The sequence below is a fragment of the Rhyacophila brunnea genome, unplaced genomic scaffold (assembly GCF_057557595.1).
Source record: "Rhyacophila brunnea isolate RB1 unplaced genomic scaffold, BYU_Rbru_1.0 scaffold_93, whole genome shotgun sequence".
Classification (NCBI taxonomy): domain Eukaryota; kingdom Metazoa; phylum Arthropoda; class Insecta; order Trichoptera; family Rhyacophilidae; genus Rhyacophila; species Rhyacophila brunnea.
Window position 1 is genome coordinate 446,008 of NW_028233365.1, and position 26,280 is coordinate 472,287.

Sequence of the window (26,280 nt, forward strand, 5' to 3'; positions counted from 1 at the left end):
TATTTTTTCGTTTTATCAATATGCTTTCTAACTATTTGATTCTGATGGTCATGTTATAAGTTTTCATTGACTCCAGCCAAAAAAAGATTATTCTCAAAACTTAATTATATGTAAGTAATAATCTTAAACTAGTTTCTAATTATTTTAAATTTACTTTAAAAGAAAATAAATATACAATGCTACAAAACATATTTATAAAAGAGTTAATAGGTCTATATATGTTACAATCAGATCCAAAATTAGACTTTTATATTTGAAAAGGTAAGTTTTTTTATACTAACAATATTGCATATGATTTGAAAAAAAATTATTCAAAGGAGTAAATAATCGTTAATATATAAGTAAGATATGTAATTATATGGGGTTTATTTCCCCTTACGCATTTTATCAATATTTTCTTTTTGTGTAAATCTTGCATATCCCTTTAAGTTTCAGTTTTAAAATTATAATAGAAAATCTAATGAATCTATAAATGTACAAATAAATATATTTTATTTCTAATTTATACAATTCTTCTAAAAGTAATAAGGCGGAGTAAATACACCCATAGCGATTTTCTGTCTATAGGCGGCATTTGCAAGTGCCTGATTTGTCTGATCTATAAACATGCATCTAATGTATAATCTATTACAAAAAACAAAAAAACATAACTTGAAAACGAAAGACTTCATTTTAATAGTCAATCTATGATGAATTATATAAATTAAATTGAAACAGTTTTAAGATATAAGATACACAGATATGAAAATATTTTCACATCAATGTTTTCAGAAAATAATTGGAAAATTTTTTATCACGTGATTATAATTTCAATTCTATTTTATGCATAAAAAAATCTATGTTTTGTTGCTTATTTGATAGATCCAGTATAAGGGTGTGTTTTTAGCATTAAATTAAATTTATCAAAAATTTGTAAATTAATTTTCTGGTTTACGCTATCATCTGTACTTTTTTTTCTCGTTCTGATTTCATGGAAATGGAAGACTTGATTGGTAACCAAATTCAGGTTTTAAGCAAAGAAATTTAAATATCTAGAATAAAAAAAAGAAATACTAAAGTAATAAACATTTAGAGTAAGCTTTTGCCCTAATTTGTTAGCGAAACATCATTTTTTATTACGTAATAAACATATACAATTGTAATGTTGCGCCATATTAACTATATACAATCTCGTTGTTTTACGATTATTTTTCATTACAAAACATCAAGTTAGAATACTGTAAAAAAAATTGTTATTCTATTTAAAAAAATTAGTTTTGATATTTTAGTAATGTTTCTATATATTTTGGACTAGTTTTTTGATTTATATACAGAAAATATTCAATTAAATATATTATATGTATATAAATGAAATTGAAAAATTGGTTGATTTTATATATTAAGAGTAATTAAACTCTGGTATAATGTGTAGTATTAATTTATTTGAAAATTATTTAAAAGAGTACACAACTGATAATTCGTTTTACAAAGAATGACTGCATTGTTCAAATTAAAAAATTTATACTATGAAAGCCAAGACTGATTCATTTAGATTGTTATATATTATTCTGCCAGAATTTTTATTTTAGAAATATACCTAAAAACCTTTTCTTTACTATATATCAAATGCCTTTATCTCTCACGTATTACTTAAAATATCATTAATCGATTATTTGAATTTTAAATTTACGATAATCATATTTTTATCTGTGCCATTTAGTTAATATAGCTTGATTTTATGTTAGAGAACTATAATCTCATTCAAAGTTACGCACTAATTTTACACATTCCAAATATTGCGTACAAATACTCTTTTTACAGGCTGAAGGTATATTTTTTTCTTAATTTGTGCCGATTTTTTAAAGGTAAATATCCCTAAGCACTGTTTATAGTCTTTCAACGATAATATCAAGAGCTATACTACCAGTTTTATTGAAAAAAATCATACATAGCAGGTTATCTATGCAATTCAATCTAAAAATTAGTTAGAAATTATTCCCGTATATCATATACCTTCGTAAAAATAATGACCACCCTTTAAGTTATCATATTATTTTTTTAATTAAAAATACATACGTGATCATTTTAATCATACCTAAATAGCCGAAAAGCACCATTTTTTGTGATCATAAAATATAACTTCTCCTTCATAAGATTTGATAACGTCGTACAATTAAAATTTAGAAGAAATTCCAATTTATTTTACCGCAAATTTTCTCGATGAATAAAGATGATAAAAAATGATGTGAAAATCTTTAAATATAACTACAATGCCTTTCGATTTTTTTGCCAAAAATTATGGTATTGACTTTGTCACAATCAGTCATCTTTACGGTTAAACAACCCAATATGCCAATGTGGCTTTGATTACTTGCAATTGCGTATGAGAATCTATTCAAGTTGTTTTAACGCCTCAAAAAATCATATTTTTATTGCCAGAATATTTATTTTATTGTGATTCGGCCTAACACTATTTTTTGTATCCGTTGGAGCTAGCGGCATTACGTATTTTTTTTTGTAATTTATCAATACCCTTGTGGTAAGGATTTAAAAATTAGATTCATACTATAGATTCCGGGCTTAATATTTATACATCTAGAACCGGTGCCCGTATCATATTTTTTACAGGATAAATAATAATTTTTTAATTTCACGACTTAGTGTGTCATATAAGCGATTTGATTATGAATTTCTTTATTATTTATATTAAAATTTAAGATCTATTAAAAGATAAATCTAAACCGAGTTTTTTCAAGATTATGCCCACCGTTTTTTATATTAAGAATATAGATTCGAAATTTTTATATTATTGCTTAAAATTTTCGTAAGAGAACACACTTTTCCATTTTTATGTGCATTATTGGGGTTTTAACATCGCAACCGACCGCTGACATAAAAAACCGAGTTTTATTATTATCGAGAATTGCGACTTAGTGTTTATAAAAATATATATTACATCGTATAAAAAAATAGGAATATTTGAAGGCAAAAAGTCTTTTTTTAAAAAAAATACAATGTTGTATATAAACAGTATAAAATAAATTAGTTTTGTTTTATTTTAGACCAGATACACATTTTTTAAAGAGCATAATCGATTTTAAGTAATTAAAAAAAATCATATGTCCTTTTAAATATTCAATAAATAATAAGTATTGCTTTACAATTATAGTCAATTTTGTTGTAAATGGCGAATTCCTATTTTTCTGGTATAAAAATACACGCTAGAACTTGATAATATTTTTAAACTACTTATTTTTCATCCGGTAACATCACTGTTTATTATGCTACAATAATATGGTAAATAATATATAGCACTAAAAATTTATTTTATAATTTCAAAAAGAAGATAATTGAGAAATAATAACTAAATCTAAAGTGTTGATTGAAAATTCATTTTTTAGAATTTAATATTACTAATTATTCCAGCACCAAACCTTATATGATTGTTGATTCAGTAACAAAATAAAAAAATATACACAAAAATTATAATTACAATCGAAGCAGAATAGTATGTCGGAAAAAAAGAATAAAGAATAATGCTACAATTAATAACACCTTTTAAGAAGATAAGCATGAGAAATCCATTGAGGATAAGTAGATTGAGAAACAAAAATCGAAAATTTACTTTCTAAAGCAATTTATTATAGTATTGAAAAAGTTTAATTAGTTACATTTCATATATATACATGAAGTTATCATTCAATATGATATAAAATGTAATCTTTTTTTTCATTTGGCTTTAATTATTATTTATATATTAAATGTACACATATAATTATTTAAATAAACTCTAAAAAAATCAAAAGAAGTAATTTTTTTACATATTATAAACATTGCATAATACCTTTTTGCAGCCTATATGTTATTAAATATTGTTATAAACATTCATATCATTAAGAAAGGCCTAGCGATCTGTAAAAATAAAAAGCCACAATCAAAGCCAAAATATCAAATGTATAAATAATTAGCAGGAAAAAAACCATTTGGTGAATTCTTAATAAAGACAAACTATGTGTGGTCAATATGAGTCTACTAATTCCAAATAGACTCAATGATCTTACGATGAAACAGGAAATATGAAAATATCGTGTTAAAATACCGATTACAAATCGATTGGTGATCTATGGATAAATTTTCAAAAAATGCGCAGCAATTCCAAGTAATTTGATTCTAAATAAAACAAATCAGGGGAACATAAATTTAGACGAATAAATACTTGAAATATACAAAGAACATAGTTAAAACACGAATTACAATGTGAATTGCACGTTTATATTTTTTCTATTGATTATTGCTAGTTCATATAAATTTCTTCGCATTTTTAAATAGTTCGTTCAATTTAAAATTTGAAGAATGGTCTAGTTATGATTAACATTTTTATATCATGAAATATTTAATTTTTACAGTATGTTAATCCTATGTCTATTTATTATGCTTTTGAATAAATATGGTGCTATACTAATTATTGTAGTATTCTAATTATTTTACTTTGATGGTATTTTCGCGTTTATCTAAATTATCTAGATGTTATATTACTTGCTGTGGATTTTATATTTTGTATTGTTTTTCTTAATTTTAATTTAATTTTTGTTGGTGTGTTTTATTGAAAATTTTTGTTTTATTTTTATTATTAAATTTGTGTGTTTAAAATTTAAATATTTGTTTATATCGGTTAGCGATAACTATTTGATTATTTTGATTTTTATATTTTCAGTTTCACTTTCATGTTATTTGAATTATTTTTATATATTATGTTAGGCTGTGAAAAAATTACTTTAGCAATCTTTCACTACATTCACAGCATTTCTACTTTATTTATTTTGAGCCCCTTTATATTGAATCCATGATGGGTATTAGTGTATGGTAAGAAACTTTAAAATTTAAATTTCATAGCCAAAATATATGTAATAAATATTATACACATAAATAAATATAATTTTTTTCAGTTAAAAGGTGTAAATTTGTATGTTTAAAGAATTGAACTTCTTTTAGATGTTTGAAAGACCTGTAAAAGTAACAAGATGCATGCCCTTATAATTTATGAACATATTATATGCACCGACCAACAGAAAATATTTCTATAGTGCTAACTTTAAAATTAATTAATGAAAATATTTTATTAAATATTCGTAAATAGTTTTCAAACTCAATTTAAAAAACAGAATATTCGCTGTTTAATTATAAAATTAAAGAAAAATTATATAGAATATGATTTAGTGGCTGATTTAAAAAAACAATAGGCGATAATATGTGTATCAGAAAAAAATGGAATGTCAGCATATAAAAAAACTAGAGAGCAAATCTCAAATACACAATTTTGTACTTTTATTTCATACAAACGATAAAACGATATATGATAGATTTTTTGAATTATTCTTAAGTGAATGATTTATTTAATAAAAAAAACCAATGAAAATACAAGAAAAAATATTATAAAATCGAAATATTGCAATAAATATTTATCACAAGAAGTTTAAATTAATATTTATTTTTTCAATTTACATGTTGACATATAAAACCCTTATAAAACGGCTATATTATTTTCAAAGATTTCATAAGAATTTTTTTTTGTGCTACTGTAGTTTTTAGCGGACCGGTTCCGTCTCTTTTTTTTTATGATTTTGATATTTTAGTTAGAATATAAAATAATTGATTTTTCGCTTAATTTAGACACCTACATATTAGAAAAAAATATTGTCATAAGATCGGGTTTAATCTGTACATTCTCACAGAAAAAAATAAGTTATACGATCATATAGCATTACTGGCAGAAAAAAAGTCGGTTTTTAATAGATTTCAGCGAAAATTTTCAATAAAAATCCTTGCTTATATAGCATCATACTTCTAAAAAAAGTATGGGCTAATATTTAAAGCAAAATAAATGCTAAAGAGGATTAAAAACTTACATATACGCATATTTAAGTAATTATATTAAGATACCAACATATGTTTCATATTTCATGAAGCACATTTTATACATCTTCGTTTTGAATTAAAAAAACAAATGGTGGTTTTTTTAAACCGTAAATTTTATTTTATTTCATTGGAAAACTGTGTATATTATTCTTATAAAATAATTACATATCTTTTGATATTTTTTTGTATGATTTGATTTTTTAAATATTGATTTCACATTTAGAATTTATTAAATTTATTTACTTACTTACTTACAAGTTCAATTATTATCATTTATAATATGCAAAGATTATTTTATGCCTACCAGCTAGAATAAAACAATATCAAATATAATCCCCAAATTTCATTTTTAATATGGAAGTCTTAGGAAAATTATAACTCCAATATTTTTTAATTTGTCTGTATAAATACTGCTATTATTCTAAACATTGATAAATAATTTTAAATGCTATAATAAGAACGTTTATTTAAGAAGATTTTAAAGATGACGAGGTAGAAAGAAGTATCAACCAAATATCTTCTAAAGAGCATTCTGAAGTTATTATTGAGTCACATATAAAATCAAATAAACCCATAATTAAATAAAAATCTAAAATGTTTAATTAAACAGTTTTAACTTGGTTTAAATTATTTTGTTTGTGAGGCAGCAATCATTATTTTTGAATATCCAATTTCTTTTTTTGTTGAAACATAATTGAGAGTTTTGATATATTACATTCATTCGTGTTTCTAATGTGATGGAAATTATAAAAAGCCCGTTTCTGGAAAATATTCATGCAAATTATATAGTATTGCTTGGTGAGTTCATAGAACAAATAATTGTGGTGAATTCTAACATTAGAGGTCAAGTATAATTATGTATGTTATTTAAATCTTCTTACTTTTTATAAATTTTAAAAAAATATTTAAATATTTCACCTTAACCCAAATCTAGACATTATTTTATTCATACTTGCGATTCGCTAAAAACAATAAGATTCAGATAGCATGTTTTTTTATTTAGAATGAAAGAAATTTATTTCGATCTAAAATTTGTGCATGGGAACTCATAAATCATCTATAAAATTTCATTGAAATTAATGATCATATTTGAATAAAAGGCACATCATTATATTTGTAGGATATTTTTGTGCATTTGGAAACTCACATCTTTTTTACACTATAAATTAAATAAAGTTGGATAAAAGTACAAAAATGTCATATCAACATTGCTCGCATTTAATTAATGGATCCTATAAAATAATCTTGAATCACGTCAATAATAAGGAGGCAGTATCACATGTGTGCGAAATTAATGATCAAAAAATTTGTTTTGGTAAAAAAAACTTTATATAGGAATTATAAGGGTAAAAATTTATTGTAAATCTACATTGATAGACATGATATTTCATTTTTAAACGAGTTAGTTATTCTTGTTTGCAAAGACAATAATTCTATTGCGTAAGTGCCAAGAACTTCAAAATATTTGATTTTTATCTAAAAATTAAATGCAGGAATATGCTTTACTTAGACTTATTGTACATTTTAAATAATAATGAGGTAATATATACGTAAGATTGTGACAATATACCGCAGGTTAGCGGCTTAAAAAAGTAATATATGAAAGCGTCGCACTATAATAATCTTGATTATTATAGTGTCTACCAAATTAGTTTTTTAATTCGATGTAAAATTTCAATCTTTAGCTTGAATAAAAAGTTTTAGTAACATTTTGAACCACACAAAAATTTATAAATACTAATTTAACTAAAAAAATAACGCCATTTTATTCAGGTGCAAATTAATTTATATTCGTTGTGGGGGTATTTATGCATATAACTACCCCTTAAGACAAAATATTTTATTTTAGGGATATTTTGAATGTAAATACTATTTTAATTTTAATATATCATAATAATTAAGATAATTCAATATAAATCATGCTAATTAAGATAATTCAATATAAATCATATTTTAAATATTTCGAACAATAAAACGCCACTAGACTAATTTGAGAAAAAAACTATAAATTAGCAATATATTTGGATAAATTAAAATCTGAATATATAAAGTCAAGAAAAAGATATGCATATAAAATGTTTTTATTCTTTATATGTTTAAGCTATCAATCAAATATAGACATTGGCAGTGGATTACTTGAACCTTATTCGCTTAGAAGAACGAGAAGAGTATATGATCTAGAAGCTTATGCACTGGAATCTCGGAATTTTACAGATACTGGTGATAATTACAAACTACTTGATCGGCTCAATCCAAATGATGGGAATAGATCTAGAAGTAATGTAGCTTTTGAAATTTAATAAAATAATATATTTAATCGTTTGATTATACAAAAAAACACAAGATTTTATGTATCTATTTTTAAAAAAGTCTATTATTGTAATTAAAGCGTATAAAATTAAATAAATCTATAAATTAAAGATTTTAGTCTGAACTAATTTTAACTTTAAAAGAATACTTTATTCTTATCACAGCATAATAGATTAAATTTTTCAGCAATTTTTTTAGCAATAAAATTAAAATATGCTTATTCATAACTTCTCCACAAAAAAAATAATTACAGCAAAATTTTTTTTGAAATCTTAGAATTCATTTCACTTGAGCTCAAGGTTTATTAAATGTGTAAGATATAAAATTTAAGATATGTATAAATATGCAGTGATAAAAAAAAAACATAACCTAAATGATTGCGGTATATGACATATTTTATGTATATATTCTTAACGTCATACAATACAAAGAGTCTTTTATAACAAAATAATACAAACTTCGTATCTATTACATATTTATTAGTCCTTTATTTTCTATATAAATTATGTGCATCATTGAATTTATAAATTAGATCGAGAACATCCCAACGGTTAACCACCAGAAAAAAACCATCAAAATCTCAGAATATTACTAGAGAATAATGCATAAAAAAATCCAACCCCTCATAAAATACAACAGAAAAAACAGGTATACTTTATAAAGAGTGAAATTCAAAGATTACAGTTACGAGCTGAATGCTTAAAAGTAAATTTGCCATATAAGACGATAAAAGATATTAGTTAGCTTCAGAAAAATACAAAGTTTTATAAAACATCGATAGAATATTAAATGATGCCAGAAAAAGCGACGTGATTATTTATTTTTAATCTATTAATTTTATTGTATAAAGCTACAATACTATCCTAAGATTATATTATTTTAAATTATCGCTTATAAATAAATTTTAAGAGTTGAATTACGGGTATTTTTATCAGCCATGAATATTATATATTGATTAAAAACTTAATTTATGTGTATAACGTACTCACCAAAGATAAATATCTGTTAATCGGTTTATAAGAACCCTAATACTAGATGGAAAAGTAATTGAGTATTTTATAAATAAAGTAATTAAAATTGAATAGGAAATCTAAGAAATCAAAATGAATTGATATAAAACAAAACCAAAACACAATTATAAACTAGTAACAAAATAAAAAAAGTTTATTTTATACAAGTCGCTCGGTAAATTTATTATACTAGATATAAATATAATAGAATGTGGTTTCTTAAATTTAACGAATCACTACTCCGAGAGACATCACGACCATAAAAATAATTTCTTTAACTATTGGACTCACATTTTATAATTTATATTTTTTTTTAGTAAGAGAATAAAACCCATACGTTTTTATTAGCTTGTCTATAGCCATGGATCGATATCACAGTACTTACTATATCATATGCAGCTAGGCGGCATTAAATTCAAGTTTTGCTTTCTAAGAATTTCCTTATAGGAATAGAATAGAGAAATTTAAACCTTTTAATTAAGATTACGATTTTATATTTGCATTAAATCCCAATTGTCATTCAATATCTAAATGTAAATAAATAAATATTGGTGATTTATAAATGATCAATTTAATTCACGCATGAAAAATATCTTGTTTATATACACATTTTTAAAATTTATATCCATTTAAATTTCTTATTCTGATAAAAAAATGAATAATTGTTTTTATAAAGTTCTCATAAACAATATTAAAGTACTTTCGCAATACTTATTCAAACTATATGTATAAGAAAAAAAAACCAAAGGCTCATATTCAAACAGCATAAATAAATTTGGCCCCAGAGTAACCCATAATCACTGCCTACATATTATTGATCAATATACATTATTGTTTTTGTTCGGGTTACTTGGATCCAAACTTGTTATTTCCATAAGACCATAGATTTTATTGTGTATTTTGAATAAAATTATGCTAAATATACATATTTACCAAACAGATTTATTTTAAACACATAAAATAGTAAAATACAAACATATCACCCAACATGAAGGATTACTGTATCCTGATCAATCTTATGCTACAAGGTGATTTCAATCTTGCTGTGTTTTTGAATCGACACAAAAAGGTGGATTACTATACCTCGACCAATCTTATGCTACAAAATGATATAAATCTTGCAGTATTTTTGAATCTACACAACAAGGTGAATTAGTATACCTCGACCAATCTTATGCTACAAGGTGTCTTCAAAGTTGCAGTATTTTGATTCGACACAACAAGGTGGATTACTATACCTCGACCAATCTTATGCTACAAGGTGATATCAATCTTGCAGTATTTTCGAATCTACACAACAAGGTGAATTACTATACCCTGACCAATCTTATGCTACAAGGTGTCTTCAATCTTGCAGTATTTTTGAATCGACACAACAAAGTGGATTACTATACCTCGACCAATCTTATGCTACAAGGTGATATCAATCTTGCAGTATTTTCGAATCTACACAACAAGGTGAATTACTATACCCTGACCAATCTTATGCTAAAAGGTAATTTCAATCTTAAAGTATTTTCGAATCGACAAAAAACCAACAAAAATAATTTGAATATCCAAAATTATTTATTTTCTACAAAATAAATGTATAAAAGGCGTTTATTTTTTATTTAATTATGATTTATATGTGATATATTCCAAGTTTGTTTCGTAAAAATAACCCCCACAACTATGCAGAAAATAAATACAATTTTATTGCACTCGCACGGTATATAATATGATCCAATTACTATTTTTTTATATATACTATTATTGAAACTTTTGATAATTTCCAAAGATGTAATAAATTATTTTATTTACGATTTTAATATATGATGGTGAAATAAAAGTGATTTACTAAAATCCGAAATTTCATTCATCTAAAAGTGTAGGAAAAACATTATACCTTGTGTCGTAACATTTGATTGATGGTAAACAAAACATAAAATTCACCTTAATTATTAAGACAAAAACTAAACAGTGACATCTATTTTTTATTAGATTAAAAAAACTTTAATAATAAGTCTTATAGCGAATGTGTTTAGTAGAAAAGTTGAGGAAGAGCATGCAATCGAAAGTATAGATGATTTAATTTCTGGGAGTACTATATCACGGTATGCTTAAAGAGAAAATATAATTAAAATACTAAAATTAACCCTTAAATAAAAAACTTTGAAATTAAACCATAATATCATAATATTATTTTCCTTTGATGTCGTTAAACTAAACTAAAATTTCAATTCTATGAAGGTTCATGGAATTTAATTATCCTTTTATGCAGACAATGAAAGCAGATATGTGCTAATTTGGGATAATAACGAGATATATAAATTTTAAATTGCAATTTTAAACAAAAATGATCTTTATAAGTTTAATTATTAACTATAATCGAAAAACTACATATTTAAAACGTAAGGATGATGGACCGCCCCTTTTTATAAAAAATCACAAGTGATGTAGATTAGATGCTAATCATACTAACAGAAAAAGGTATATTCAATAACCCCAATTTAATTTTTACAATTAAAAATTTTATTTATAATACGATAGATTACATGATTAAAAATAGAATTATCAAAACAAACAAAATATAATTTTTTTGTTTGATACTCTAATTTTTTCGTAAAATGTAACAACAAAAAAATAACGGAAATTTATTATAAATAGTATTGCGAGCTTAGTTTAATCTATTATCGATATTTTTTGATTCTAAATATTATCAAAATCAATAACCAAAGTCTCCGAACATGTTCGTGTGCATTTACAAATACTATTTAACGAAAAGTTGCACATATTATGCCATTTTTTTATGGTTTTTTTCTTAGACGAAATAGAAGTTTAAAGGTCTAAAAGCAGTAAAAGAATTCTAAGACATTTTATTTATTTATTACTCAAATCCATGATAATATTCTAATTTTACAAAATATATAAACTAAGTTACAAAAATATTTATATTAAAATTTCAATAAGAAATGCAATAATATATTCAAATTATAAAACACTTTAATGATTCTATGTATAAGGCAGCACAGAAAATATCGGTTAATAAAATTAAATAAAATTTATCTTAAGTTATTCAATTCACATAAACTTATGTTAGTTTTGAATAAATATTAAGACACAGTAGTTTACTTATAGCGGTTTTCCCCAATTGTAAAGTAAATATATTATTTTTGAATAAAATATATTTTTGATAATTGTATTCACGTGCTTTTGAAATTATACTGATTAAATAATAAAATGATTAAGAAAATAAGTCTTTCGTGTAAAATATATGAAAAATCAAAAATACGATTTATTAAATGCTTTTTTGGATAATAAAATAATAGATATGACGTCAATATGATTGACCCAAATTTATTTTTCGTTTTTCGTAGTAAAAATATTTTAATCAAGCTAAGATTTTTTTTTGGATAGACGCAATTGTATGTGAGAAAATAAGTAATAAGTATAATGGAGAGATGATTTAAAATGAAGTTTAACGTAAGTATTAGGTATTTTAAAACGTAAATGTAACAGAACTGCTTAAATTTTGTACTAAAATTTTAATCCAAAGCGAGTACTATAAAGTAAATTCGAGAGATGTTAAAAGATTCTTACACAACTGGAAGATATAATATTTATGTATCATTATAACTATAGATGTATTATACTTGAATTGAAAACAATATATTAAAATATTTTCGTTTTTCTACAACCAAAGAATTGAAAAATGTCCACTAGATATATTCTATGCTAGGCAAAATAATATAAAAATTTCAAAACCTTTTATGGTGAGAATTAAATAATACATCGAAAAATTAAATATGATTATTTTTTTATATTTGTAGTTTAAGTTGCTTTTTATCAATTTTATATATTTAGACGACGTCTGCCTTTTTAAAACATTGCACAACACCTTGATACATCTTTTTACACTATCCCTTGATTTATCTTCATCAACTGCTCTTCTTCTCTATAATGAGATGAGTTCAATTGTCTTGGAAAAATGAAATACAATAATTATGTTTATGGGTTAATTTAATTTTTTTTTCAAGCTTAGCGTTTTTATTTTCCCGGTGGTCTCATCACATATATACTTAAGGCTTCATTCTCTTATCTTGCATCTTCTTCGATACATCTCCTCCGTTCAAGACTTATTAATTCAAGGAGTTTTCTTAATCCCAAGGTTTGCATATATTCCATAATCTGGTTAGTTACTTAGAGTTATTTCAGATGCCCTTTATGATATTGTGTTACCACACCGTTCCAAGTTATAACATATGCAATAATTTCATGCATCGAAAAATGAAATAAAATGATAATATATGGGTTAAATTGGAATTTATAATTTTTTTCAAGCTTAAGGTTTTTGATTTCCCGGTGGTCTCACATGTCTATACTCTTGACTATATCCTCTTATCTTACATCTTCTTCGATACCGCTCCTCTTCTCAAGACCTATTAGTTCATGAACTTTTCTCAATCCTATAGTTTACACATATGTCTCGATTTGATTTGTGACATTGATTCTTTCTGGGTCTTTTTATATTGTTGTTTTACCACTTCATCTCATGTTATTACATATGGTATAATCTTTGTCTTACTTGTAGATTATCGACGATTCGATCTGATGCTATTAAATCTTAGTTTCTCGTTTTCTACAATGTTTATATTATATATACGCGTTCCGCAGATTTCTATCAATGTGATAACTTTTCTCTTTTTGTCATATACAAATAAATCCAGTTTTTCACTGAAAGTTTAATTCCGTCTTAATCCTCGTATCTGCTATTATTTTTACATAGCCATATAAAAAATTTACATTTTTATATATCTAAAGATTTGAAACACATACATTAAAGTATATTTTATATATAATAAAATTCCACAATAAATATACGGAGTAAATTTAAGCTATGCGTAAAATATGCGCTCTTTTTTTTAGCTTGATAATTTTACGTGCCTAAAACTGATATTGGTAGGTAAAAAAATATAAAATCCTGAACATTTTATTATGAAAAATTAAAGTTATTTATTCAACGCCTAATCTTGGCATTATATTCATACTCATCAATTCCTGAAAAAGTAACTTACAAGCATATGGAATCCTAATTGAAACTACTTCACCACCACACATCCCACAAACTTTTCCGTACAAAATCACGCCACATTTTTTGCATACGAGTGCATTAAAGAGATCTGAAGATATCAACAATCTTTCTACAAGAAGGCTAGACGCACCGTATCCTATCAAGCAGTCTCTTTCCATTTCACCTAGTCTCAATCCACCATCTCTGCTCCGTCCTTCAGTCGGTTGTCGAGTCAACATTGCTCGAGGACCCCTGCTTCTAGCATGAATTTTATCAGCAACCATGTGTTTAAGTTTTTGATAGTATATTGGACCATTGAATATATATGCCTGAAGTGGCTTTCCAGTTGTGCCAGAGTAGAAGGTGTCTTTACCCGTATATGAAAAACCGTTTAGAGTGAGTGTTGATGTAATATCATCGAGAAAATTGTTTGTATTTCCCATATGCTCGTTATCGAGAACAAGTGAATTATCTTTTTCACTTCCAAATGGTGTACTATCCATTCCTTTTCCCTTTAACACGCCGGCCTTTCCACATAGTAGTTCAAGAATCTTTCCAACAGTCATTCTTGAAGGGAATCCGTGTGGGTTCATGATGATGTCAGGGCAAATTCCGTGGTCTGAGAATGGCATATCAACTTCATCTACAATGAGGCCGACAACACCTTTCTGACCGTGTCTTGAACTAAATTTATCCCCTATTTCTGGTGGACGAACTTCTCTTAGTGATGTCTTTATTAAGATATTTTCAGATGAGCGGGTTATTGCGACTTTGTCAATAACAGTTCTGAGATTTTTTTCGTTTGTTTTTGATTTAAATGTGTGGCCTGAAAATTTGTAGGTTCTGTCTTGTGTTGGAGTTTCGTGGTTTATAAATATTTGAGAGTCATAGAGGATTGTTCCTGGGGGTGCAAGACCGTCGATGTCTAAAGCGAGGTTTTTGAATGAGTTGAAGTCGAACTCGTTTGCATTTTTGTTTTCGTTATTAACGATGTTACTATCTTTTTTTTCGTTATTAGCATCATTATAATTCTTATTTTCGCTGTGAACATCATTTTTGTCTTTGTTTTTGTCATCTGCATCATTATTATTTTTTGAATTATGGTCTTTAATATTATGGTTTAGGGTAGTATCACCGGTGTCTTTAGTTTCATTTTCCGATATATTATTTTCTTTACACCCATCATCTCTATCATCTGCATTATCTTTTTGATGATTTATTATAACTGTGTTGTATTTGGGTTGAGTATCTGTTTCGTCCTCTTTTGTACTATTACATATGACAGTATTGTATTTAATCGATGAATTATCATTTAACTCATTAACTACCGGACTATTGATCGCTTTATCCTTGCTATTTATCACTTTATTAGAGCTGATAACAACGTCGGGCTTATATACTCTGTCACAAGATCCATCTGCATATGTTTTAATAATAGCGCTATACCCCTTTACAACCTCACATCTTCCAAATCCTCTTTCCACACTACTTTTATTCAACACAAGGGCATCTTCAATGTCGTATCCAGTCATTGACATTACGGCAACCATAGAATTAATTCCAGCAGGAAGATATTGAAATCCGATGAGATCAAGAGTATGAGAGGTTACAATGGGTTTTTGGGCATAAGTAAGCACATATCCAAGAGTATCAAATCTTTTTTTAATTGACGTAGTGTAGTAACCCATTGCTTGCTTTCCCATGGCACATTGGTATGTGTTACGTGGAGATTGGTTGTGATCAGGAAATGGGATTAGGCCAGAAACAGTTCCGAGAATCGATGATGGGTCTATTTCTAGATGTGTATATCGTACTATATTTCTTTTTTCGTATTTGTTCGGCCTGTTGTTGTTAAGAGTTTCGTAGTCTAAACAAATCAGAGAGTCACCGGATTCGTTTGGATCAAGGTATTCTATCTTTCCTTCCATCACTAGGATCTCAAAATCTTTGTATTTGAGATCGATGTAATTCATGTCTTCGAGTGTTACCGCAGGGTATAAATAGTCATATTTGGCTGTTTCTTCTTTATCTAGTGATATATTTTGCTTTTCTTGATCATTTCTTAAAAAATTTATATTGTGTGTATCCGAATGGCTTTTTAGGGATTCATTGAGACTAGCTTCATTATTTTTATTTATTTCAAACCTTTGCATTTCTTCATTACTATTTGAGACAGTAGTGGGTGTTTTTTCTGTATTTTCAGGTGATTCCGCCGATCTTTCAACATAATTATAGTGTCTATTACTTTCCAAGTCAAATCGAACTTTTATATTATTGTTACTGGGAATACCCAAATCTTCGCATAATGGATTTACTGAACCTTCAACCACACTATTAATTACAAATCTATTATTTGTTTTGTTATCTTCAATAAGTTCTTTTGATGATGCCGATGAAGCCAAACTTTCTCTGACTTTCATTATGATCAATGGTCTAGTTATTCTTCCACCATCTGACGATATATTGACAGTTTGTAGACTCTCATTTTTAAATATACTAACCCACTTATCAATTCTACCTTTTCTTCTAGCCTTTCTAAAACTTTCAACAAACCTATCAGGATCATCAATAGTACCTGTAATTGACCCATTTAAAAATACCATGTACCTATTCCCCTTTCCCTTTCTTTCCAAGCAATTACCACTGTCCCTTTTATACAAATTATTTCCAAAGACCCTTATATCGATGCACCCCAATGCAAATACAACATTTCGAACTTTCTCTTCCTCACATCCCGTTGTTATCTCTGCCATAAGACTTAAATTCTTAACCAGCCCGCAACTTTCTCCTTCGGGTGTATCACTTGGACATATATATCCCCATTGACTTGTGTGTAATGCCCTAGGACCACTTACTTTTCTAGTTTTTTCGAACTGTGAGTTTATTCTTGACATCATTCCGAGAGCAGATACATAACTTAGTCTGCTTAAAACCTGTGTAACACCGGCACGTTCCATTCTAAATCTTTTAACTGACCAGTTACCCGTACTTATGGCACGGTTAAATGTAGTTGTAATAATATGGACTTGTAAGTTCATAAATGTAACTATGTCCGGAGCTTTATTGACATATTTTTTGAGAAATATTTTGTCTATCGATTTTTTGAGCTCTGTATTGTAGCGCTTAAAAGCATCTTCAAAGAGGAGAGAAAGGAGCGTTCCAGCAAGTTCAAATCTCTTATTTCCGGTAAAGTCTTTGTCATCGTAAAACAAATCATTTGATGTATTTTGAAAATCTATATCCGATGATTTTTTGTTATCTTGATCATCATCAATATTTTTCTCATTAGAAATATTCATATAAGATAGTGATTCTTTTGAATGAATGGCTTGGATTACACGACGGGCCATAACACATACATAAATTGCTTTTATTCTAAGATCTATTCCCCCAACACTGACGTTTGGAAGAAGAATGTCAGCAACAATCATTCGAGCCTCATCTATCCTGCATGAACCCACCTTACACCTCACTCTTTCCCCAATATAAACAAGAGCTGAATGAACAGAAGATATGCCTTTAGAATTACTAGATTCCAAACTTGGTTCGATCAACGATGATACAGCCACACCGCATTTAAAATCAGTACCCCCAGAATCTCCAATCTCATTTTCTTTATAAGATTCGCTATAAGATCTACCTGCAATACATTCCATAATCTCAAGATCACTTACCATACCAAGTGCCTTAACTACAATTATCAAAGGAACATCTTCAAGAAAAGAATTTGTCTTTACAAACAATTCACGTGTTCCTGCATTCATGTAAACAACTGTCTTGCTTTTTCGTTCATGAGTAGACGAAGTAACACTCGCCTCAACACCATCTTTCTCTTCCAGCAATAGTATCCTATTTTTAGATAACTGTTCTTGTATAAGAATAACTCTTTCAACTCCATTTACAATAAAATATCCGCCCGTATCATGCATACACTCTTTATAGCTCGCATGCTTATGATAAATATTCATCGTAGTATCAATTAACGGAAATTTATCTCCTTCTACTACGGAAAATTCCGTTGATGATAAGTAACATCGAGATGATCTCAACATTATTGGTATTCTCCCTATACAAACGACATTTCGAATAATATCACTTCCACGTACATACTCTATATCAACCATAACACTTCCTGAATAAGTACCATCACTAATACGACAATCACCAGGATACACCTTTTCTAGTAAACCACTGTTCGCCGACATGGTCGGAAAATCCACCCACACTCGGTTGTACTTTAAATAAAAAAGAGGATCTACATCACTGTCTACTATTCTATTCGCATCGACTATCATCGGTAGATCTGTCTCAATAAAATAGTTGAAGGAATGAAGATGTTGACGAACTAAACCACATTTTGTTAGATGTGCTCGGATTAGACTAGTATGTGACTGGTGCATTCTTAATTAGGCCTCATTTAAAATTCAAAATATTAAATTAATTCAATTTCTGCAATGTGAAATATTTATAAATTTCACAATATGTATGATATCTTAATTTAAAATCATTTGATTTCACCGACGAAAAACATGAACAAATAATTGTAAATACAACCGGAAATTGTATTTATTAGCAAAATATATAAATTTATGTCTTTAATTAACTAGAATAATACCATATGTTATAACAAGGGATAGTGTTAACAAAAATCCATAAGTCGTCTATTAAGCTCTAGCGGATACTAACAGAAGGGGAAGAATGTGCACAAAAAATACTATTAAGAAAGGTCCTTGAATGTATAAGTTTTGAGCTATGAAGATGTATTAAGAAAGACTGTAAGGATGATGTACTCAAAAATATTATACAGCAAATCTATAATATATAGAGACATCTAAAGTTTTGCGCGAGGAAACATAAAAAGTTAAAAGAAAATCTAGCCCTTAAATTCTAATTAAGGTCTTTTAAATTTTTTTATTTCAATTCCTTTAACGCAAGACATTTGAACTCGTATCATTTGAAAGAAGAAGAGCAGTTGATGAAAGATAATCAGGTGAACTTTCAAAATGTGTATTTAGAAGTTGTGCAATGTGCCCAATAAGCAGAGCACGTCTCAATTGATAAAAATAAATCTACCCCATAAATAAAAAAATAAATTTCCAAATATCAATTTGTTCGTCCTTACTCATATAGGTGCTTAATATTATTTATCTAGGTTTTACATACCCTTGAATTCGCGAAGAGTTTTTTTTTGGCCGGATATAAACATTGATTTTTTATGGAAGGCTGTGAAATATTGTAAATATAATATTATAGATTTAATAATTACTAATCTATTATTTAAGGGCTAATTTTATTCTTTTTAGGAATTCCATCTACTGAAATGTAGTTTGTTCAATAGGAATATTTCAAATCCCTTTAATGGAACTTTTGACACCGCCCTAGCCTATATTGGTCAATTGCTCTTATTAAGCAAAATAATAATAGTAAAAATTCTTGAAAATTATTGAGCTTGCATGTTTGCTTCTAATTCATCGAGATTTTAAAAACCTTAACATATTTTTTATGTAATTTTGTAACCACCCCATCCCAATTAATAGCATGTGATACGGATTATGCATTCAAAACTTATGTTTGAATAAATAATAATTTCTTCTAAATTTTTCTCTTTGAAAATTACAAATTAACTTGACAATAATTAACTCGGCATTTTATATTTTATTTTTGAAATTATGGCTAGTATAAAGTTCTTATTAGTGATTTTGTTTTTCAAAGAGGAAATATTTAGTTTGGCATGTTCGATTTTTTTCATATGAGTATATTTGATTTTTAGATTTTTATAGTTTTTTCAAGCAAAATTTTAGATTGCTCGATAGAAAAGATTTGGCAGATACTATTTCAGCTTCATCATCTTTACAATCTTTTTCAATGCATCTTCTTCATTCAAGACTTTTTAGTTCAAGTGTATTGCTCAATTCTATTTTTTGTACGTATGCTTTCACTTCTGTTGGCATTCCTAACTTCTTGATATACGCTTTATGGTACTTTGTAACAACTTATACCAGTTTTGCCGCATGGCAATATTCGAGTTCTACATTATAAACTAAGCGAGAGTATATTTGCTAAAAGATCGTATTTTCTTAGCTTCACATTTTAAGATTGTCAGATAATCAACACTCGTTATTCTTATTTCTATTAATGAGATAATTCTTTTCCCTTATTGTACACGAAAGTTCTAAATCGATCCTGTGATAATTTTAATGGACATATAATTGATATTTTTTTTACAACTGTTTCAATATTAAAAAATGAACACATCAGTCTAAGAAAAGCTTATGATGCTGTAAAGCCATAAAGTGCCCAAAATAATTTACCCTTTGATCCTTTTTATCTTGTAATTTCACGCCTTTTATGTAGACAAGCCCATTGATTGGATCTTAAAATACGTATATTTAGAGCATATTTAAATATTTATCTGTGAAGGCTTTTATAACTATATAGACTATTGTGTAGAATTGTCATATAGATATCAATTCCAATTCCAAAATTTTGAGAATATAGTTCAAACATTTATTTTTATGATTAAAACTGTTTAAATCAATAATTTTATTGGAATTTCGGTTTTTAGTCGTGATTATAAACATGAGTAAGATCATTAAATTGGAAAAAATAAGAAGTTTTGTCGAAATAGATGCGAAAAACATGGATATCTTAAAATTAAGAATTGCGAATTCCTTCTATATCATGATTTATAAGCACTTATCGCTATGGAAACTAGGCTTCGATTTACTGGTGCAATTATTGATCTAAAATCTTGAATTATGATGACTGTGGGTTTAAATCTAGCCCCCTCACGACATTGCTCAATCAACTAACTTTAATGAATGCCCCATAACAACAAGGGATAAATAATAGTTAACCAGTACTTCCGAGGCATATAAAATAGTCTATCGGGTTTTAAAATGCTATGTTCATGACAAATTTACAACTAAGTAAATTTCCGAATAATGTGTCCATTTTTGAGATGAAAAGGGGGAATATCTTGAAGGAGCCGATAGCTACATGAAGTGATCAAATAGAAATTACTGAGTCTAGTGTCATGTTATAAATGCGTTAAAGAACTAATAATAATTTATACCAAACAGAATGGTTCTATTAGTAACCGAATTAAAAATACATTTCAAATGCTAATTAGAACTTTTTAGTACAAATTGTGATAAATAAGTTTTAAAGATTCTGAAAGTATAATTCATGGTGAATTGCAATTTTTGCCAAAAAAAATAAATTATAAATAAATTACGTGTCAAAAGGCTGAAATGAAAAATTCATTTCATGTGATAATTGTGAGAGAAATTTAGGCATTTAAAATCCAAATGTGCATAGCCAATATAAAAAAATCGATAGAAAACACGTGAATGATTTATCTTGAATTTTTTAATTACAATTAGTGATGTAAAATGATAATCATATATTCTTAATATGGTAAAAAGAGAATATTATGGTAATAGAGGTTTGTAAAAATATACTAGAACATAATAAAAACAATAAACGAGTATATACATAAGAATAAAAGTTTATTTTTTTGTATTTACTTCAATTGATAGTGTACAGTTATTTTTTTACATATTAAGATTTATATAACAAGATGAAAATCATTTGCATGTGTGATAATTTGATTTATGTCACGTTTTCTTATAAACACGAAAGTCACAAAATGTGTAGTTTTTCTACTCTAAAACAAACGTAATTAGGAATCGATCATAAAAACTTCCAAAGAATTTGAGCTCTGAATTTCGTTCATTATTTATCATAATAAATTATTGAAATTTTTTTGCTTAAATTATTTTTGAAGTCTGTTTGGTATTATTTTTAAGTAAAAAGAAGCTCAAAAATATTCGAAATAAATAATATAATGGCTAAAAATTCGAAATATAATATAATTTAACTTTATTGCATTGGAATCAGAACTAGAAAATGATCAATTAAATACTTGATAAACAGTTATATTTTACAAAAAAAAACAAATGTGCCTTATTACGTATAAATATATGTTTTTAAATTTATAAATTACCATTTTAATTCAAGAAATATTTTAGAATTTTGTCAGAGCTGATAAAAAAAACTAATAAATAAATATATTTCTGGTTCATAAATTTAAAACTTTAGTTTAACGAAAATTTATAAAACCCGTTCATTGAAATAATTTTCATAAATTTTTTTTGTAAAAATCAGTGTTGAATATTATTTATTTTAAAAGTAAAATTGTATATTGAATGCTTTCATTTCGTGAAGATGCTGATATATGTTTGAAAGGTACAGACTAAAAATATTTTTATTCTCATGCACAAAGAAAATGTTTTGTTTGATTATGGAGTAGGATATAGTTAACTTTATATTAATCACATTCTTTTAACACACTTCCTGAATGCGTCTTTGGTCTCGAAACTTATACACACAAGTTACTTATATATTCCTAGTTTTTTCATATGGTTCAGCTTATATTATATCTGAACACCTCCATGTATGGCTTTTCATATTTTGTTGCAAAAGCACCACAAGATTACTTTTTTATGCGCAACTTTCAAATTAACGGAGATAATTTTCATGTAAACACACATTTTGCTGCTTAATTAGTAAAAATTCTTCCCTTGTTCTTAATTGTGTTTATTGTTCTATATAAATCATCGGATGCCGTGTTTTTGACATTTTATATATCTGTGGGTAAAATAAACATTCATTTCTATAATTGGAATTTACCTTAATCTCTACAAGCTACTTTCTAGAATATTTATCAAAGCTTTTGACTTTTATTTATATTTCCTAGATTGTAAGAGTCTTTACATGTCTTCACAATTTTATAACTTCATTTGTATTTATGCAACATAATGTTTGTATCAGCTAACCAAGTAGTATAATATTTTTAAAGTGCGTTATTCATTAGTTTAATTTGAATTTTTGTAGTTAAAATATATCTTCTTGAATAGAAATTGTATTTTGTCGTATTAAGCACCAGGTAATTGAATTTCAGTCATTTTGATCCAATATGCTACCAATAAACAACAATTGAGAAAAAAATTGTGCAAAACTATTTTTTTTTATATGCAATATAATATTTTATTTATAAAAATGACATTAAATTCTATAAAATTGTAATTATTTTCCAGATATTCGTTTCTAGGTGAAAAATTCATAGATTTATTCTCTTCTTACTAAAAGGTTGCTTCTTGTATATGTTATATTCCTAAAACATGAACAATAATTGAATATTATTTGATAAGCGTTTACTCTAGAATCGATCTCGCTCTGGGATGGTTGCGGTGGATTTGAATTTATACTAAACTGACATTTATTGTTATATATTTAAGATAAACCTTCCAGATCTAATTTGAGAACATCCAAATAGCAGTTAAAGTGTGGGATAAAATATTTATTGGTTAATCTTTATAAGTTTAATAGTTATAAACATTTGATAGATATTTGTTATTCTCAATATAAATGAAAGTAATTATTCTCGAAAGCATTTATAAAAGGCATAGTAAATTGGATTTAGGTTTTTTCTATATATTTAACACTTTCATTGTTAATTTGTGCTTCAAACTCACTATAATAGGTGATATTTGTCGCGGATTTAGATTTATTATACCTTTCGTAAAGGTGTAACGAAAAAAATTGTTTCTTCTTTTATATTCTTCTAAAATATTGGTTCCTTTTAAAGCAGCTTATGTCCATCGTTTGATAATAGATGATGCGTCTTGAATGAATATTCTTCTCAAGATAAATATACAGAGTGGTATTTTGATTAATTTACCTATTTGGTTCTTGCATGCCACATATTATAACCAAGAACATCATTACTTACTGAATTACATCGATTGCAATTGAAATTTCTGAAAACCATTTTACCTATGTATTAGTATGATAAAAAAGATTTAAAAGATTTTTCTCACTTTCTATTAGTTATCAAAATTCGTTTAATAAATAACAAAAAGCAAAAATAAGCCGAAACTTACGCAGAATTATCATTAAATTATATTATGAATTTTTACCAAACAGTAGTTTTAAGCTTAGCAAATATGGCGAAATTAGATTATCAAATTTTATTCATGCCGAATAATTATATTTATTTATGGATCTATTTGATTTTTTGCAATATAAATTTGCCTAGGCATAATTTAAATTAAATACTAAAAAGGGTTTTATTTCTTCCGGCCACATCATCTGTACAATCCCCTCGTAGCGTTTTTATTTGCAAGACCTAGTTATTCTGGCATTTTGCATATTTTTGCGTGTGTATATATTGCTAGTGTATCAGTTAGATTCCTTCATTTATAATATACGGCTTATATTATATTGGCTTCATCATCATAATTAACGAAGCCTAATATATTCTTGTAATTTATTTGTAAACTTAGATTTTTCATTTTCAATGCAATCATATTTTATTGATTCACATTTCGAAAATTATCTAGACATCGAATTACCTCAATTTTACTTTACAAAAGAACGCACAAATTTAAATCTATTATTTGCAAATAAACTGATTTTCATAAGAACATATCCACCCGAATTTTTTTTTGAATGTATAAAAAGTAGTATAATATCTTGATGCTGTTAAAGTGAGTGAATCTTAAATACTTAAATTACCAGAACACATGAATTAGAAATAACAGTCTAAATATAGAAAACATCAGTGTATTAATATTTTCTGGATTTTACAATAGATTAATATTTAAATATTTTTTTTTAAAATTATTTAAATTAATAAAATAAAGTTGGTCCTATATTTACCACAAAGAAATATACGAAATTGATGGGGTAAGATGCATTTTTCGAAAAATTATAGCAGATTCGCACAAATTTATTCTGATATTAAAATATTCTATAGAAGCAGATTTTGCATGAAAGAAATCTATTCAAACTTATTGTATTTTGTAGGGCATTATTGATAAATCATACTTAATTAATTATAATCATTTTATCACAATAAATAATTAATTGGTCTAGTGTGATTTCAAATTACGACTATATATCTAAATATAAAATACTCCTGCGATTGAGCAATTATAAAACATCATTTCTGATATCGATACTAAAAAAATGTGATAAAACCTTTACCTGAATATATTGGTAAATCACATAAGGTAAAATATTTATTGATTTTATTCTAGCTTATTTTTCAAATTTTGACCGCAAGTTTTATCACTTTTATTTACAAGCTATTATTCAAATTTCCGTACTTTTTGTGCTTTTTTGCATATTCAAAAAAATTTCACATTTATTCAGTTTTCTAAATATGATCCAGGGGGAAATGAAAGAAATATTTTGAGATTATGGAGAATACATTTAAGTAATTTTAATTTATGGGCTATATTTATAGTCTTAATTTTAGTTTTTGTTCTCAGGCACAGCTTGCTTGATACTCTGTACACACAGTGTATTTATACTTTCGGCTATCTTCTCCTCTCCACAGTCTTCTTCAATACCCCTCCTTCTTTCGAGACCTATTAATTCAAGGGTTTTTCTCAATCCCAATGTTTGAATATATGCCTCAACCTGGTTCGGGTCATCTAGTTCCTTCAGGTACCTTCTATGATATCGTGTAACCACACCGTCCCATGTTATAATGGAGAATACATAAATATTAATTATTATTATTTGGATTTTCTTTTATCTTTTTATTATCTGCTTCAGACAAATTTATTATTGATTTAAAGAAATTTCCACAATACAAACATAAGTTTTTCATCATTAAGATTGTAATTATCTTTACACTTTTTTGATCATTGCCGTAAAAATATCAACTAATAATAAATTTATAAATTGATTAAAATGCTATAATCTCTTACTTTCTGATTTTTTCGATAATATTTTGATGATTTTTAAAGAATAAATGCTGTCAAACGAAAATATTTCGAATAATATTGGAGCCAATTAAGTTTGTTGTGTTTAAATAATGGAAATACACGATCGAGCGGGGAGCTTGTTATTGAACCTAAACAAACTTCATTACTTCAAGAATTTTGATCTATTGCTCAAACACATCTTAAATCAATAAAAATCCAGGTCAATATAAAATGT

The 26,280-nt window shown here is 26.6% G+C and overlaps 3 pseudogenes; all 3 read right to left on the minus strand.

Moving 5' to 3' along the window:
• Positions 1 to 14,207: 14,207 nt before the first annotated feature.
• On the minus strand, positions 14,208 to 16,238 carry LOC147063129 (DNA-directed RNA polymerase III subunit RPC2 pseudogene; annotated as a pseudogene).
• Positions 16,239 to 16,464: 226 nt separating this feature from the next.
• On the minus strand, positions 16,465 to 17,696 carry LOC147063130 (uncharacterized; annotated as a pseudogene).
• Positions 17,697 to 17,707: 11 nt separating this feature from the next.
• Positions 17,708 to 18,665, minus strand: LOC147063131 (uncharacterized; annotated as a pseudogene).
• Between the last annotated feature and the right edge of the window lie 7,615 nt (positions 18,666 to 26,280).